Source organism: Cherax quadricarinatus, chromosome 88 (assembly GCF_038502225.1).
Source record: "Cherax quadricarinatus isolate ZL_2023a chromosome 88, ASM3850222v1, whole genome shotgun sequence".
NCBI classification, from domain to species: Eukaryota; Metazoa; Arthropoda; class Malacostraca; order Decapoda; family Parastacidae; genus Cherax; species Cherax quadricarinatus.
In genome coordinates, this window is record NC_091379.1 from 16,462,998 (window position 1) to 16,475,507 (window position 12,510).

The window sequence follows — 12,510 nt, forward strand, 5'->3', positions numbered from 1 at the left end:
GTGTGTGGCCACTGTGAAGGAAAATCGTGTGATAACTCTCACTCAGTTTCTATGGAAGACTTTGATGATCATGATGATGATCATGATGATCATGATGACAATGATGGCGAACTATGTTAATAAAAACTCTCCAGAAAAGTTTAATATATCTATTTCTTATTTCACTTACTTTTAACACCTGATGTAGATAACTAATATCAATGTTATATTGTATATTCCATCAGTTTTACATTTTAAGTAATAAAATTTTGTTTCGTATTTACATATTTCTTTTCATTCCCTAATTCATTTATTCCGTGCATCAGTTAAAGGACAGTAGGACCAGACAAGTATGCTTATATCAAATGGTTATAATTATGACGATAATTTTTAAAGGGGTTGACCAGTATTCCAACGGATGGTCTCGGTCGGATGACCAAATGCTCCGACAGCGGGTCATCATATGACTAAGACCCGCGTCAAGGAACACTTGTCCTGTTTTCTGACGAACCTTACCTAACCTAACCTAACGTATATGCTTCATTTTTTAGAATGCACGGGCAACAAAACCACTCAGTTCAGTTGTAAGATGTTTCCCAGGTGAACAAATAAAACAAAACCACTTAGCTCAGTTGTAAGATATCTCCCAGGTGAACAAAACCACTTAGTTCAGTTGTAAGACGTCTTCCAGGTGAACAAACCCACTTAGTTCATTTGTAAGAAGTCTTCCAGGTGAATAAAACCACTTAGTTCAGTTGTAAGAAATCTTCCAGGTGAACAAAACCACTTAGTTCAGTTGTAAGAAGTCTTCCAGGTGAACAAAACCACTTAGTTCAGCTGTAAGAAGGCTTCCAGGTGAACAAAACCACTTAGTTCAGTTGTAAGAAGTCTTCCAGGTGAACAAAACCACTTAGTTCAGTTGTAAGAAGTCTTCCAGGTGAACAAAACCACTTAGTTCAGTTGTAAGAAGTCTTCCAGGTGAACAAAGCTGCTTAGTTCAGTTGTAAGAAGTCTCCCAGGTGAACAAACCCACTTAGTTCAGTTGTAAGAAGTCTTCCCGGTGAACAAAACCACTTAGTTCAGTTGTAAGAAGTCTTCCAGGTGAACAAATCCACTTAGTTCAGTTGTAAGAAGTCTTCCAGGTGAACAAACCACTTAGTTCAGTTGTAAGAAGTCTCCCAGGTGAACAAACCCACTTAGTTCAGTTATAAGAAGTCTTCCAGGTGAACAAACCCACTTAGTTCAGTTGTAAGAAGTCTCCCAGGTGAACAAAACCACTTAGTTCAGTTGTAAGAAGTCTTCCAGGTGAATAAAACCACTTAGTTCAGTTGTAAGAAGTCTTCCAGGTGAATGGAAACCCACTTAGTTCAGTTGTAAGAAGTCTCTCAGGTGAACAAAACCACTTAGTTCAGTTGTAAGAAGTCTTTCAGGTGAACAAAACCACTTAGTTCAGTTGTAAGAAGTCTTCCAGGTGAACAAAACCACTTAGTTCAGTTGTACGAAGTCTTCCAGGGGAACAAAACCACTTAGTTCAGTTGTAAGAAGTCTTCCCGGTGAACAAAACCACTTAGTTCAGTTGTAAGAAGTCTTCCAGGTGAACAAACCCACTTAGTTCAGTTGTAAGAAGTCTTCCCGGTGAACAAAACCACTTAGTTCAGTTGTAAGAAGTCTTCCAGGTGAACAAACCCACTTAGTTCAGTTGTAAGAAGTCTTCCAGGTGAACAAACCACTTAGTTCAGTTGTAAGAAGTCTCCCAGGTGAACAAAACCACTTAGTTCAGTTGTAAGAAGTCTTCCCGGTGAACAAAACCACTTAGTTCAGTTGTAAGAAGTCTTCCAGGTGAAAAAACCCACTTAGTTCAGTTGTAAGAAGTCTTCCAGGTGAACAAAACCACTTAGTTCAGTTGTAAGAAGTCTTCCAGGTGAAAAAACCCACTTAGTTCAGTTGTAAGAAGTCTCCCAGGTGAACAAACCCACTTAGTTCAGTTGTAAGAAGTCTTCCAGGTGAACAAACCCACTTAGTTCAGTTGTAAGAAGTCTTCCAGGTGAACAAACCCACTTAGTTCAGTTGTAAGAAGTCTCCCAGGTGAACAAAACTACTTAGTTCAGTTGTAAGAAGTCTTCCAGGTGAATAAAACCACTTAGTTCAGTTGTAAGAAGTCTTCCAGGTGAACAAAACCACTTAGTTCAGTTGTAAGAAGTCTTCTAGGTGAACAAAACCACTTAGTTCAGTTGTAAGAAGTCTTCCAGGTGAATAAAACCACTTAGTTCAGTTGTAAGAAGTCTTCCAGGTGAACAAAACCACTTAGTTCAGTTGTAAGAAGTCTTCCAGGTGAACAAAACCACTTAGTTCAGTTGTAAGAAGTCTCCCAGGTGAACAAAACCACTTAGTTCAGTTGTAAGAAGTCTCCCAGGTGAATAAAACCACTTAGTTCAGTTGTAAGAAGTCTTCCAGGTGAACAAAACCACTTAGTTCAGTTGTAAGAAGTCTTCCAGGTGAACAAAACCACTTAGTTCAGTTGTAAGAAGTCTTCCAGGTGAACAAAACCACTTAGTTCAGTTGTAAGAAGTCTTCCAGGTGAATAAAACCACTTAGTTCAGTTGTAAGAAGTCTTCCCGGTGAACAAAGCCACTTAGTTCAGTTGTAAGAAGTCTTCCCGGTGAACAAAACCACTTAGTTCAGTTGTAAGAAGTCTCTCAGGTGAACAGGCCATTGGTTAATAATAAATTCCTAACTTTTGCACCAAAATTCTTTTTTTTTTTTTTTTTTAAGGAAAATCGAAATGTGTAAAAAACACTGCAACTATTAAATCAGTCATAATACAGTTCCCATTGCACTTGCAGCAAAAACTTCAATGACCAAAATTTTTTATATTTTAGTCCTTTTTTTTTTTTGTCTAAAACATTACAAAACGGAAAAATAGTCACCATTTTCCATGGTGGCTGCCTCAGCACAACATGCATGAGTGTTGATTTTTGATGTTATAGAGACTGGAACTATATATGTGAAGTCTCCCCTTCATGGGAATTATTTTAATGCCATTTTTTCCTAGAATGACTGGACTAATAGCCATCTGATGAAATTTTGGTTCAAAACTTGTAATAAAAGAATGGGAAACTGTAAGGAAACAGCCAGTATTAAGTGGGGTTATGTTTGTTCAGACACCCAGGAACCAATAGCATGTAACTGCCCGCACTACCATTTAGCAGGCTGAGGCTTAACTCCAGTTCCTGGGCTCGGATTTGCTTTAATTTCTACTCCTGGTACTATTAACCTTACCTGGTGTGGGTTGAAGTTTGGAGAATCACTTCACCTCCACTCTTCTGACCAGGTAAGGTGATCTACCAGGAGTATTTCTGTTCATTGTTTCTGATTTTCCTGGTTACCAGTAATGACAATGAACTTGACTACCATCCTTTGTCTTTTTTCAATGTTATACTTATTTAACTTTTTTGTAACCAGTGTTATTTTCTTTATTGTCAACTCTGCTGGTGGCCTGGTCACCCAGGGTAGATGCTAGTAAACTGGAGCAAGATCCCCGTTTACTGGCGTAGTGGGACATTACGACTACTCCTCACCTTGCATATCTGAATTATGGTGCTACAACTAAGTGGTGACAGAATTTTCCAGAACATCGGATGAATACCACCACCCAGGAAAACCTACACCATTTCTTCAAACATCAGAAGACCATCCTGGGCATTATATACTCCTGCCCTAACATTATACCAGAACCACAATGGCCAAATTTTTATTTATATTTAATTTTAATTAAAAGCCTTAGAAAACTATCTTCATTAATATTCCTTGAGTTATTCATTCATTTATTTTTCCATTCTTTTTGTTCTGGTGGAAGTCACTCCCCTGACAGAAACATATACAGGGACATGCTATGAAACTGTTCTCATCATGACAATCACACACAAAGCAGCTTCCAAACAGCAAAACCATAGCAATACAGATATTTTATATACAGTACACTGCTGTATAAAAATTTAAAAATATACCAGAAATGTTATCAATGGTACAAAAGTGACATTAAAGCAATATCAAAGATGGTTGACACAAACCCACTACCATTATAACATGCTCCTTGTTTAGCAACGAATTTGTTTACCAACATGGTCTTTGGAACAGAACTCCGTCGTTGAGTGAGGAGAGGCTGTAATGTTATACAGGTGCTCCTTAACTTACAATGGCGCAAGAGCACTTACTTAGGAAATAAAACTTGAGATAATTACCCAGCATGAAAGCAACGTCTGTAAATTTTATTCATTCATTTACTTCTCAATACTAGTATTTAGTAAGTTACAGTAATTATTTGTCTATTTACTTATTCAATGACAGTAGTTATTTATTTACCTATTTTTTAGTATATTCATATTCTACACACAATATTTTCAACTTACAATGGGTTTGTGGGAACGTAACCCTTCTGTAAGTCGAGGGCCACCTGTACTATACTGACCGAAAAACATACAGAAAAATTAGGGTTATGTTCTCAAGACAAAAGGGGGGAGGGGAAACAAAATTTTTTTTTTTAAATTTTCTAATTTGTCAAAAATAATATACTCTAAAATCAACAAAAAAACATTTTATGTATAATTTTTATAGATACCATCATTTGCTGAATTACTCCATGATAAAGTTGATAAGTTAACCAAAGTGCCCTGAAGGAAAATAGAATATAACTGTGATATATCTGTATCTAGCACTAGAAATAATAACAGAGAAGTCAATAATGACAGTGAATGTCATACGAATGGAGATAGAAGCATGAGTAGATCTATCACTCACTATAACACAAATGAAGATAAGAATATCTATGGAGCAACCTGCAATGTGAACAGATGGACTGATGTAATAGTAGCCAGGCTTAGGCTTAGTTACAAGTACTTCTGGCAGACACACACATGATCAAACTAAACGCAAAGTACAGTGGACCCCCGCTTTACGATCAGCTCCCAATGCGACCAATTATGTAAGTGTATTTATGTAAGTGCGTTTTTACGTGTATATTTGGGGGTCTGAAATTGACTAATCTAATTCACAATATTCCTTATGGGAACAAATTCGTTCAGTAATGGCACCTGAACATACTTCTGGAATGAAATAATGTCGTAAGCCGGGGGTCCACTGTATGTAGTCAGCCTTATGGTCCCTTTCTTGAATAATGTATGCTTCACTGTCCACTTTGAGGGATATAGAGATAGCTAATATACCATAATAACTTATGTGATATGTCATGGTATCTTATTAACATTTTCACTGTCACATGCATTAATGTATGTCACTGAGGGTAATGCTGCTTACATAGAGCTACGTCTTAATCATAGCGCTCTCAAATATGTTGTAATCAGCAAATATTGGGCTAGACATGAGAGAATGGGTCTGTACAGAGGGTGTACACTGTATAAAAAAAATCCTAACTTCTGCAGTGCATAATGGGAACAGTGAACCTTGAAACCTGTGTTTGTGATAAAATAGTGACTTTTTAAAGGGTTTTCTAGGGAGTGTTTTTTATGGTTTTACAGGAAGGTTCTTGGTGTCAAATGATAGACCTCTAGACACTAGTGAAGTGGCAATGATTTTGGTCAGTTTCAGGCCAGAAATGGGTCTAAAAAAAGTGGAAATAATAGATTTATGGCGATTTTCCTGAGGAAGGACTGGGGTTGCCCTCTGGTCTCTTGTATGGGTTTTTACTGATACTACTTCTTCAATTATGGTCATGCCACCAAAATGCCAGGATGTCACTGACATGAAACACTAGTACTTCACCACCACCAATGCCTGTGTTGAACTTAGGCACATTTTCATGCTCCATGCCCTATACCACACAAGTCTGTCAAGCTCACATGCAAAAAGTCACTGAGTAAAGGGCACAAGTACCAGTTATCAGTGAACAATGTATGTCCCTTACCAAGATACACTTCCATCATTTTCCTCACATCACCTGAGATTCCTAATAGCTTCCAAGTGTCTTCCAATGTTCCCTTTCCTGTGTACTCAATTAGATCTAAATGAGCAATTTAATACCAAAGAATTTTCTCTCGCTTGGATTATACTACTGCTTGAATGACAGTCTACCTTTGAAAAGGAACAGAGACTTGTTAGTCACAAGGTTCTGGAAGGGATAAAAGAATTCATCAGACTTATTTTTCAGCTACATTAAAAACATCACTAATCTTGTATATCATGTCATTCCTGTTGGGGTTGTTCTTGTCTGAAAAACGGAGAATATGCAGTAACAAGATGACCCATGGCTGGGCTTTGAGAATCCAGTTCATCTGAGCTGTAGTTCATGGTACATTTTGGCTGGATCCTGCTGTGTTGTGAAACTGAAAGAGATCTGCCACAAAATTTGGATCTTGCCAATCCCAGACAGTCTGTTGGTGGTTACTGGATTTGTGTGACTGGCTTGGGTGTTGGGTGTGAGACATGACTTCCTTCCAGGGCTGGCACTGGTGCTGTGTAAGCCTTCATCCCAGCACCCAGTGTCACATGTGGCCAGCAATGCCTGCGGCCCACTACCCATGCCAATGAAGCACCGCATTAATTGCTATCATTGGCCATTGTTGGGACCAGTGATCTACCATATTCTTTGGGGATGACCCCTCAGTTCACTACCAGACCATGTTCACCAATTTATAAATTGGTGCTTCACGGGCAAATAATGATCACCGTTATCACTTGTATCAGCATCAATGGTCAAGAAATCAAACTCATCCTTGTTATCAACATTACTACTCACATCAGTGCCCAAACCATGGAAGAGTGTTAGTTCTCACTTAAGCCATGGATGTGTTGGACACACAGATGCCTGAGGCACTTGAGTGTAGGTCATCACAGTTTTCATTGCTATTTTCAACATTACCCTGTCACTTTGTCACTTGTCTCAAATCCATAGAAACTCAATTCCAGAATCTATAACTTCAGTATTGGATCTCTTACTGTTTAGTACATAATTGCTTAACCCTGACACTGTGACAAGCCCTAAAATTAAAAGTCCTGTCAGTGTCAAGTAGCCTGGAACCTAACCTGCTGTAAAAACCAGGGCTCTCTTGTAATAATAACAATAATAATATACACAATACATAATAATAATAATAATAATAATAATAATAATAATAATAATAATAACAATAATAATAATAGTTTATTTCTTTATACTATACAAATAATGTGGTTAAATGCAATATAATGACAGGCATTTGTCTGGGCATTTATCTAGGAATTTATCTGGACAGCACTGCTCATCTGATAAACTGTATCCCAAATGAATACCCCATGTTGTACTGCATAAGCATATACTGTACTGTATAAACATAAGTAGTCCGACTCCTTGACACCTCACCTGCCTGCCACCTCCATAGCCTTAAGATATGGGTAAAGTTAATTTAAGATTTTGTTCAGATTTTTAATTTGTAGGGTTAGCCACCCAGGATAACCCAATAAAGTTGGTGTATCATCAGAGACTATCTGTATTTCCATTGGTGTCCTTTAAGCTTGTCCCCCAGGATGCAACCTGCAACAGTCAGGTAACACCCAGGTACCTATTTACTGTTAGGTGAACAGGAGCAGCAGGTCTAAGGAAACATGCCCAATGTTTCACCAGTACCTGAGATCAATCCTTGTTCCTCAGTGTGTGAGCTGAGGATGATACCAAGCCCTAGTGCCATATCAGTAGTCTTTAATTTAAGAAACTGTTAGGTACACTGCTGTCAGTCAATCGACTGCAAGCCTAATACACATCCTTTGAAAACAGCAACAGCCTGACTGATATACCTGGGGGAAGTTTTGGGGGTCAATGCCTTCATGGCCTGGTCTGTGACCTGGCCTCATGGTGGATCAGCACCTGATCAACCAGGCTGTTACTGCTGGCCACACATAAACTGACGTACAAGCCACGGCCCAGTTGGTCAAGCCATCAACCACTCTAGCCTCACACTGAGTGTTCATGGTTCAATTCCTGGCCGGACGGAAACATTGGGCACGTTTTCTTAGACCTGTTGTCCCTGTTCACCTAGAAGTAGTTAGGTACTTGGGCGTTAGTCAACTGGTGTGGGTCACATCCTGGGGAACAAGATTGAAGGATCCCAATGGAAATAAGACAGACAGTCCTTGATGATGCAGTGACTTTCTTCGGTTGTTCTGGGTGATTAACCCTCAGGGGTTAAAAATCCAAACAAATCTTATCTTACCTCATCTTATGGTCCCTGAAGTATTACTTAAATTCAATGGGAAATTCTAAACTAATGAAAGTTCCAAAGTACCTAAAGAATAGGAGTTAGTCAAGCTTGATACAATATGGGGAATGCAGCTCCAATTCTTTGAATCAAGAACCCTTCATCAGCTTCAAGGGACCTCCCTTGAAATGTCAAGTACAGTGGACCCCCGACTTACGATCAGCTCCCAATTCGAACAATTATGTAAGTGTATTTTTGTAAGTGCTTTTGTAAGTGTATTTTTGGGGGTCTGAAGTGGACTAATCTAATTTACAATATTCCTTATGGGAGCAAATTTGTTCGGTAACGGCACCCGAACAGCCTTCTGGAGCGAATTAATATTGTAAGTCGGGGGTCCATTGTACTGTACCTCTAGAAAACTCAGATAAAGGTATACCATAGTGGTTGTCCATTGGGAAAGTCACATAGCACCTGGTACCCTGACCAAACCCTAATTCATAACCCAGATAAGAAAAAAAAAGAAGTCACAGAGTATAATTTTTAGCAATTCTTTTAAGGTACAAAAAAAAACCACTTACAAACTTATTTACTTATAACCACAAACCATCAATATAATTCAGGTTACTTATTTTAATCAGGGGTAAGCACTAAACCTGTAGCAGTCATACAGCACTTAGAGAATGAGAAGCATTAAGGATTTAATCCAAGGAAAGGGAGGATAAGTCAATATCCTTGGATCAAGAGCCCCTTGTCACCTAACCCTAGAGGATTTTAAGTTTCACTGTAATAGTTTAGTACCCCACTCGACTGACTTGCGCATTAATTATACTTTAAATTGTACAAAAGTTAAGTTGGTTTTGCAGCAAAGATATTATGCAAATACAGTGGACCCCCAGTTTACGATCACCTCCCAATGCGACCAATTATGTAAGTGTATTTATGTAAGTGCGTTTGTATGTGTATGTTTGGGGGTCTGAAAAGGACTAATCTAATTCACAATATTCCTTATGGGAACAAATTCAGTCAGTACTGGCACCTGAACATACTTCTGGAATGAAATAATATCGTATACCAGGGGTCCACTGTAAAAAAAAAACAAGAAACAAGTCTAACAAGACCAACATAACCTAACCTTAAATAACCCAAACATAGCTTAACCTAACCCGTCGTTGATCCTGCGGCATAACACTTCTCAATACTAAGTGTTATTATTATAATAAAAAATAAGTGCTAAACCCATAAGGGCTATACAGTGCTGAATACTAAGTGTTGATTGGCGTAGATGTGCTGAACCAAAATAAATGCACTATTTTTGTTAATATCTTTCAAAATAACAGGAGGCCTGGTCACAGACCGGGCCGCGGGGGCGTTGACCCCCGGAACTCTCTCCAGATGTACGAGAAAACCTTCATTATTCTGTGATGTACTATAATATGTATATGTATTATAATATGTAAACTAATGTCTGAATTCTGTGGAGTAGTAGTGGGCAACTACAGCCAGTTAGTTAAGGTTTAGGTCTTGACAATAATTTAGTTAAATTTATGTATGAGATAATTCTATGTCCGTAGTAAAATATTGGAAACATCTCCGCAGCCTGGGGGTAAAAGCTCTTGTTTCACACTGTGAGAGTCCGGGTTCGATTCCTGGCGAAGGGATGAAAACATCAGAAGTATTTCCTTACACCTGCTGTCTATGTTCACCCATCAGTTTAAAATGGGTACCTGGGTGTTAGTGGACTGGTGTGGGTCGCATCCTGGATGTTAGTGGACTGGTGTGGGTCACATCCTGGGTGTTAGTGGACTGGTGTGGGTCACATCCTGGGTGTTAGTGGACTGGTGTGGGTCACATCCTGGGTGTTAGTGGACTGGTGTGGGTCGCATCCTGGGTGTTAGTGGACTGGTGTGGGTTGCATGCTGGGTGTTAATGGACTGGTGTGGGTCACATCCTGGGTGTCATTAGACTGGTGTGGGTCGCATCCTGGGTGTTAGTGGACTGGTGTGGGTCACATCCTGGGTGTTAGTGGACTGGTGTGGGTCGCATCCTGGGTGTTAGTGGACTGGTGTGGGTCAGTGGACTGGTGTGGGTCGCATCCTGGGTGTTAGTGAAGTGGTGTGGGTCACATCCTGGGTGTTAGTGGACTGGTGTGGGTCGCATCCTGGGTGTTAGTGGACTGGTGTGGGTCGCATCCTGGGTGTTAGTGGACTGGTGTGGGTCACATCCTGGGTGTTAGTGGACTGGTGTGGGTCACATCCTGGGTGTTAGTGGACTGGTGTGGGTCACATCCTGGGTGTTAGTGGACTGGTGTGGGTCACATCCTGGGTGTTAGTGGACTGGTGTGGGTCACATCCTGGGTGTTAGTGGACTGGTGTGGGTCACATCCTGGGACAAAATGACCTAATTTGCGGGAAAAACTCAGCATAACAAGGTAGCACTGTATACCTTGTACATGTAATGGTGGTAAATAATTATATTAACATTATAAAAACCAGGTTGTATGATGGACATGTTAAACACAGGTCTTCCTTTAACCTTGTAAAATATTATATATATCAGGGTAGACACGACGTGATTATTATTATTATAATCATGGGGGAGCGCTAAACCTGTAGGATTATACAGCGCATGTGGGGGGGGATAGAAGGTATTCAGGGTCAATTCAGGGAACTGGAGCACAAATCCAATTCCCTAGATCAAGAGCCCCTCACCAGCGTCAAGGAACCTTCCTTGAGGGGTGACACGACGTGAGAAATTTGTGATTTAAAAAATACCTTTACTGGAGTGCCAAAAACAAATTCTGGCCACAAAATAGAGCGAAACACCAACGTCAAAGACCTGGGAGTGATTATGTCGGAGGATCTCACCTTCAAGGACCATAACATTGTATCAATCGCATCTGCTAGAAAAATGACAGGATGGATAATGAGAACCTTCAAAACTAGGGAGGCCAAGCCCATGATGACACTCTTCAGGTCGCGCATAACGGAGATAAAACACCTCAATTACTGGGAGCGCTTGAGGTTTCTAAACCTGTATTCCCTGGAACGCAGGAGGGAGAGATACATGATTATATACACCTGGAAAATCCTAGAGGGACTAGTACCGAACTTGCACACGAAAATCACTCACTACGAAAGCAAAAGACTTGGCAGACGATGCACCATCCCCAATGAAAAGCAGGGGTGTCACTAGCACGTTAAGAGACCATACAATAAGTGTCAGGGGCCCGAGACTGTTCAACTGCCTCCCAGCACACATAAGGGGGATTACCAACAGACCCCTGGCAGTCTTCAAGCTGGCACTGGACAAGCACCTAAAGGCAGTTCCTGATCAGCCGGGCTGTGGCTCGTACGTTGGTTTGCGTGCAGCCAGCAGCAACAGCCTGGTTGATCAGGCGCTGATCCACCAGGAGGCCTGGTCACAGACCGGGCCGCGGGGGCGTTGACCCCCGAAACTCTCTCCAGGTAAACTCCAGGTAAGTGGTGTTGGCACCCTAGACAACACCCCAGCTTGACACATGACACTTAAATAAAGGTGTCACGCTCCCTGCTGCCTCTAGTAATTATTTTCTAGCACCATCAACATGAAAAATTATCCAACAGTACATTAGAACTAGGACGGGAGAGAGTATGTGTGGCATTGGCACTGACCTGTGTGGCTGTGAACCAGCTCCAGTCTTCTGTACACCTGCCTGGCACTCCTATATATCCTCAGGGGTGACTCTAGACATCTAGGCACATCTCAGACAGCTGCAGGAGGCGGCACATCACTAAAATATGTGGTGGAGCCACAGTGGGCGACACAGATCACAGATACGTGGTGAGGCAACGTAGTGTTTATACCAGACTGACTCAAGCACCTCCCACCCTCTCCCTGGCTCCCAGGCTCCCTCCCACTCCCAGGCTCCCTGGCTCCCTACCACTCCCAGGCTCCCTGGCTCCCTCCCTCTCCCTGGCTCCCTGGCTCCCTCCCACTCCATGGCCCCCTCCCTCTCCCTGGGTCCCTCCCTCTCCCTGGCTCCTTCCCTCTCCCTGGCTCCCTCCCTCTCACTGGCTCCCTGGGTCACTCCCACTCCCTGGCCCCCTCCCTCTCCCTGGCTCACTGGCCCCCTCCCTCTCCCTGGCTCACTGGCCCCCTCCCTCTCCCTGGCCCCAAGGGTCCCTCCCTCTCCCAGGCTCCCTCCCTCTCCCTGGCTCCCTCCCTCTCCCTGGCTCCCTCCCTCCCCCAGGGTCCCTCCCAATCCCTGGGTCCCTCCCTCTCCCTGGCTCCCTCCCTCTCCCTGGCTCCCTGCGTCCCTCCCTCTCCCTGGCTCCCTCCCTCTCACTGGCTCCCTCCCTCTCCCTGG

General features: G+C 41.8%; 1 protein-coding gene across 1 annotated transcript in view; it reads right to left on the reverse strand.

The window, feature by feature from the left end:
* The window catches only part of LOC128698623 (TBC1 domain family member 10A), a 283,668-nt gene extending 271,670 nt beyond the window's left edge, over positions 1-11,998 (reverse strand). Inside the window, exon 1 of the mRNA XM_070104006.1 lies at positions 11,816-11,998. The gene's annotated coding sequence lies outside the window, so the exon portion shown is untranslated. The remainder of the gene's footprint in view (positions 1-11,815) is intronic.
* Positions 11,999-12,510: the final 512 nt, after the last annotated feature.